Source organism: Chinchilla lanigera, unplaced genomic scaffold (assembly GCF_000276665.1).
Source record: "Chinchilla lanigera isolate Chin_1 unplaced genomic scaffold, ChiLan1.0 scaffold00118, whole genome shotgun sequence".
Classification (NCBI taxonomy): domain Eukaryota; kingdom Metazoa; phylum Chordata; class Mammalia; order Rodentia; family Chinchillidae; genus Chinchilla; species Chinchilla lanigera.
In genome coordinates, this window is record NW_004955519.1 from 2,437,498 (window position 1) to 2,443,310 (window position 5,813).

General features: G+C 45.1%; 1 protein-coding gene across 1 annotated transcript in view; it reads right to left on the bottom strand.

Annotated features, from left to right (window-relative positions):
* The window catches only part of Ca5b (carbonic anhydrase VB, mitochondrial), a 39,331-nt gene that overhangs the window by 21,776 nt on the left and 11,742 nt on the right, over positions 1–5,813 (bottom strand). The gene's annotated exons all lie outside the window — the stretch shown is intronic.

Below are 5,813 nucleotides of genomic sequence, written 5' to 3' on the forward strand. Positions count from 1 at the left end.
TTTGGTTTTTCTCCGGTACCAGGAACTGAACTCACGACCTTGCGCTTGCCAGGCAGGCACTTTTGCCGCTGAGCTAAATCCCCAGCCCCTGTCTTCTTTTTTGTTGGCCTGTAGGACCTTATGAAATATATGCCCTTTGAATATTGATAATCTAGCTGCTATTGTGTGTGAGAGGGATAGCTATATCTGATTCAAATTGTGTTAATTTTTAGACTTCTAGAAAACCTTAATAGCTCTTCAGGTTCAAAGATTCCTGGAAAAAACAGACAACACCAGTTGATGAGAGTCTCCTGTGCAGACTGAAAAAGAACTAGAATAGCAATCAGGTCCCTACGATGATGCCCTCGGCCATCTTTATTTCCTCTTCACTTCATTCAGCAAATAGAAAGTACAACTCTGACTCCCGTGTGACACCAGTCCAAGGAACCTGGGCTGGTTCCTTCAGCTGCCCTTTTATGGCCCTAATGCTATTGTCTGTTTCTGCCCCTCTGTTTTTTGGTTTTTTTGTTTGTTTGTTTGTTTTTCTTCTGGTACCAGGAATTGAACTCACAACCTTGCGCTTGCCAGGCAGGTGCTGTGCCGCTGAGCTAAATCCCCACCCCCACTGCCCCTGTTTTTAAATTCAGCTTCCAGCAGATTCTTTTATGCACTGACCTCCATTGCTAACCTAGGCCACTCCTGCCACAGCAGAAGGGCTGGGTCACTGTCCTCTTAGTGAAGCCAGCTTTTTGCCAAGGGCTTATTTTTCCAAAGATAAATTCACACTTCTGCTCCCCTTCCTGTTCCTCATTTAAACAAAAAGCAGATTGAAATAATTTCCTGGTAGTTGCTCATATTTTCCCTCAAAATAGGAAGATGATTATGTATTTTAACTAACAGAGGCTTTATTTTCAGATTTTTCTTATGCAGGGAAAATGAAATAAACAGAGACAATGATTGTATCAACCATGTCTTAAGTGAGCTAATTCATGCTGTCATTAAGAATCCATAGCTGCTGAGCAGCAAAACCATACTGAGGATATTCCTGGTCTTAATTCTTGGTCTTTGTTCTTAGTAGTCTCAGCTTTAATTTATCTTGTCCTTCGTACTGTCTCCGTCTATTCAGGCCACAATAACACAATATCATAAGCCAAATGTCTTATAAACAAAAGACATCTGTTTTCAGTTGTGAAGTTTGGGAAGGCCAAGATTGAGAGGCTAGTAGATTCGGTGTCTGGTGAGGGCTGCTTCCTGGTTCATACACGGCTTCCTGCAACTGTATTTTTACATGGTGGAAGGGACAAGGGGCTCTCGGGAGTCTATAAAGAGCATTAATCCCATTCATGAGGGCTCGGCACTCATAACCTATTCACATCCCAAAGAGCACTCATGCTAGCATGGTCATCTTGGAGATTAGGATTTCACTATAATGAATTTTAGAGGGAGCAGGTATTCAGTTCATTGCAGCTACCTATTCTACAGCTTTGAGTGCCCCTCGCTCAAGCCCTGAAAGACGCTTCTTCCCGCTGCTCCTTTACAGAAATCAATTTCCCTTCATGAAGCTCAGAACTAGTTTCCCTTGCTTTAAGTCTTGGGCTTAACTGTCACCTCCTCAGCAAAGTTTTCTCTCACTGCCCTCTTGGAATCTGATACTGCCATATTATCATTTTTGTATTATAGCACTGTGATTTTTCCCTGTGCTACATGTATTGCATGGGTATAGTTTGAATTATATGCCTGTACTTAATTATCTGCTTTCTTCACTGCTCTTCCAGTCAGCTTGCTTTCAGTTAATATGTGGGGATTGAATGAATAAGATGAAAAGCACTACTGGGAAGATTTCCAGGTAGACTGAATATTTGTGTCCCCACATTCATGTTGAAATTTCCACAAGGTGACAGTATGGGGAGGAGGTACCTTGGGGAGGTACTTAGGTCAGGGAAGTGCAGCCTCCTGAAAGAGATTCTTACTTTTACCAAAGAGGCCCAAGGGAGTTCCCTGGCTTCTTCTGCCAGGTGAGGATATGGCCAAAAGGGACAATCTTTGAAGCAGGAAGCCTCCACCAGAGGAAATCTGACGGTGTCTCAGCCTTGAAACTCACAGCTTCCAGAGCTGGGAGCAGTCAATTTCCGCTGCTTATCGATTACTCAGTCCAAGCTGTTTTGTTATAGAAACTTGAGCACACTATGACAGTTCAAGTCTCCCTTTTGCTTTATTTCCAGTTGTGCCACATTCTTGTAGCGTCACCTCTTCCTTGAGTTGTCGGTGACCACCAGCCTAGCTGAGGCCCCTGCGCCCCGGCTTCACGCTAAACCTCTTGGTGGCTTTCCCTCTTCTCTCCAACCCCCAACTCCGGTGCTCCAGCACTCGGCGGTCTCCCTAAATTACCACCTTCATCCTGCGTCCACGCTAACAGCTGTACATCAAGCCGTGACCTGTGCGTCCAAGGCCCGAGCGTGCCCACTCCAGCCCGCCTCGGGGACTCAGCTCGTTCCTCCTCTTTCTTCCCAAGCTCTGGTCTTCCCCTGCTGCTGCCCTTGGGTCCACAGCAAGAGACGCTGGGAATGGGAAACATCCACCAGCCTATGAAGACACAGCACGGAGTGCAAACTTGCTCTTGAAGAATTCTTACAGCGATTATAGGTGAAAATGATACAACCCTGACACACTGGATTAAATACAGTTACTACTAACATCAATTTCACTCCTTTCCCCCCTTTCTAACCTACTAGAAAACTCAGAATTACCTTTGTGGCTCACATCACATACTTACTAGGCAGCGTTCCTTTCTACCCCGGTCTGCTCGTCATGATGCCTCCCTGCGTTCTTCCCCTTTCACGAAGGACATGCTATGCTATTTCCATAATGAAAGACCATCGCGGAGGTCTCGCCCTTAGCGCGGTGACAGTGTACGCAGGAACACTCCCCCTGGGTGTTGAGGGGAATCACAGAAGCACAAACGGCCTTGCTGGAGCACCAGGCCAGCAAAAGGCTCTTTGATGCTGGGTCCACACCCACTGGGCACACTATCAGTGCAGGAGACTAAGCCCGCTTCTCCTGTGGTCCACTCCAGGGCTGCACGTTGGTCCCAGGGAGCTGAAGATAACTCTGAGGCCGCTACACGATCCAGGGGCTCTTAACTGGCCCATTGTTTGTCAAGGTCACCAGATAGCTAATGAAAGACAGCAGAGCGGAGGCAGCCCAGCCTCTCCCAGAGTTCCTTCTGAAGGCGTTGTGAAGCAAGGCTTCTAATGCTACTGCTCTTTAGGTCTGGTGATTCCCCGTTATTTGGAAAAATAAGAACAACTCTGAAACAGTTATAACATAGATGGAAATGTGCAATATAGTAAGGAGTAGGTACACCTTGCAGAAAGTTGTAATGATTTAAAGTTACACGTAAAAACCACAAGGGGCTTGTAGCTAGATTTCAGACAGCGTCCCTCAAGTCCAAGTTATCTTTTTTTTGTAGTACTGGGGACTGAACCCAGCTTTTGCACTAAGCTATATCCCTAGCCCTTGTTTTGTTCTTCTCCTTTATTTTTTGTCTTTTAATGTTGAGACGGGGTTTCACTAAGCCACCAAGTTGTCCAGGCTCCCTGTGTCTCAGTCTTCCAGAGTCCTGGGATTATAGGCGTGCGCTACCATGCCAGGCTCAAAGTCCAACTCTTGGTTTTGTTTTTTGTTTTTTTTTTCTGAGACAGGGTCTCGCTATGCAGTTCAGGCTGGCCTTGAGCTCACTATGTAGCCCAGGCTGGCCTCGAACTCAAGGGGATCTGCCTGCCTCAGCTTCCCAACTGCTAGGATTACAGGCATGCACCATCATGCCAGGCCAATGTCCAAGTTATCTTAAAAAGAAATGTTTTTCTTCTTTCTAAAAGAAAATCACAAACATTAACAATCACTGGAATACTATCAAACTGGTGCTATTTCCATTCTCGCTGAAATTCTTTGTATCTCGTTCATCTATGAATTAGCATTTTTAAACTTCATTTTCCATGGTGTAGGATCTCATAGCAATATTTTTTATAGGTGACAAACTTTTTATAGGCTCAGTTGCACTAGATGATCTGCTAAGTGAAACTGGTTTTATTTTTATCTTGAGTGTTCCTCTTATCCTCTGTATTTATTTGGTTATATTACAAGTCCCCAAAGTTAAGACTGTCAACAGTTAGCCTGCTAATTGAGATGCCAGCAATCTGAGTCACCAGCCGGAGATGACCTGCAGGGAGGAAAGATGCAAGCACAGCCCACAGGGCGTCCATGAAACCCGCTTCTGGAATATGCATAACCGCCCACCTGCACTCGCTCCTTACGCGGCTTCAGCTCATCTTAAACATGTTCAGGTTTAAACATCCCAGGGAGGCACCGGGCTGATGATGCCGGTAACGATGATGATGATTCTGTCTCCGGAGAAGCAGCAACCAACAGAGTCCTTGCTGTGAGTCAGGCACGAGCAAAGGATTCTGCGTGTTACCTTTTCTAACCTTCAACAGTGTTGAGTCATTCTTGGTCACCATGTCCCCTGGGCCTCCCCTTGGGCTCCTGGGCTGCTAGGAACAATGACTGTTGTCTTCATCACTAGCCAGTGAGGGAGCAGGACCGGAAGTGCCCAGTGAGGCATCAAAGACCATGACTGACAGTTTCCTGAGTGAAGACAGGCGGGACAGTGTAAGATGCCAAAACCAAGTTCACCTTCACTCTGCTCTGTTCTTCTGACCAGCTCAGAAATGACAATGTGTTATATGATGTAGGAAATTAATCAAGCGAAGCTGCCACCTCCCCAAGCCACTACTGTTTGCTTTTCTGTCAGAAATAAAAGGGGCAAACTGTCCTAAAAATACAAGCATGCAGGATTTTAGATGTTTAACTTTCAGCTTTCTGTTAGAAGAGAAAACTTGAGTAACCAGATAAGTATGACTAATTTTTTCCTTTTTAAGCCTGAGACCACAAAATGCCAGAGTTCAGAAGAACCCATCTGGGTAGGATGTGGGCGTGCTAGTGGGAAGCCACACCTAGCAACCAGAAATTTATTATGACTCCAGCCTGTTTATTTTTAGTGAGAATACAGTCCATGTTGAGGAAAGAATATAAACTCACATAACAATATATTTCTGGAGTAGTTTCACAGCCTTGGCTTTGATTGGATTAGCATCACTAATTTGCAAGCATCCTACTCTTCCTCATTCTTTTTATTATATACATATAGTGCCAAAGACAGTAAACAAAACAGGGAGAATCCTAAACCTCAATGTTAGTCAACAACTGAAACTTCTGTGTCAATTTCTTTGAAATAAGGGAAAATACAAAGAAAATCTCCTTAGTGATAACTTAGCCACTTCCTCTCGCCGTAAATTCCAACTCATCTTTCCACAAATGCATATATTATTCTTTGCCATTGTCCCAATGGTTCCTAACCAGTGGGCACTTTTTGCAGCTTGTTTGCTGATGTCTGCAGATCTTTTTGGTTCTCCAACTGGGTGGGGGTCCACAGGCATCTAGTAGGGAGAGGCGAGGGTGCTGCTGAACACCCGCAGTGCTCAGGACACCCCACACCTGCAAGGTGGTCGTCTAAAACTGACTCTGGAATTTGCGACTCTGAGCAGAATATTCCAGAGCATGAAGCCACAGGCCTGCCAAAAATTAACAGCAATTTCCAGAAACTTAAAATTCATGGAAATAATTTGTAGTCTGTGGACCCACCCTAGTGAAAGGACAACTGCTAACAAAAAATGCTAAAGCTGGGGCTGGGGATTTAGCTCAGTGGCAAAGCGCCTGCCTGGCAAGCACAAGATTGTGAGTTGGGTGCCGGTACCGGAGAAAAACCAAAAAAAAAA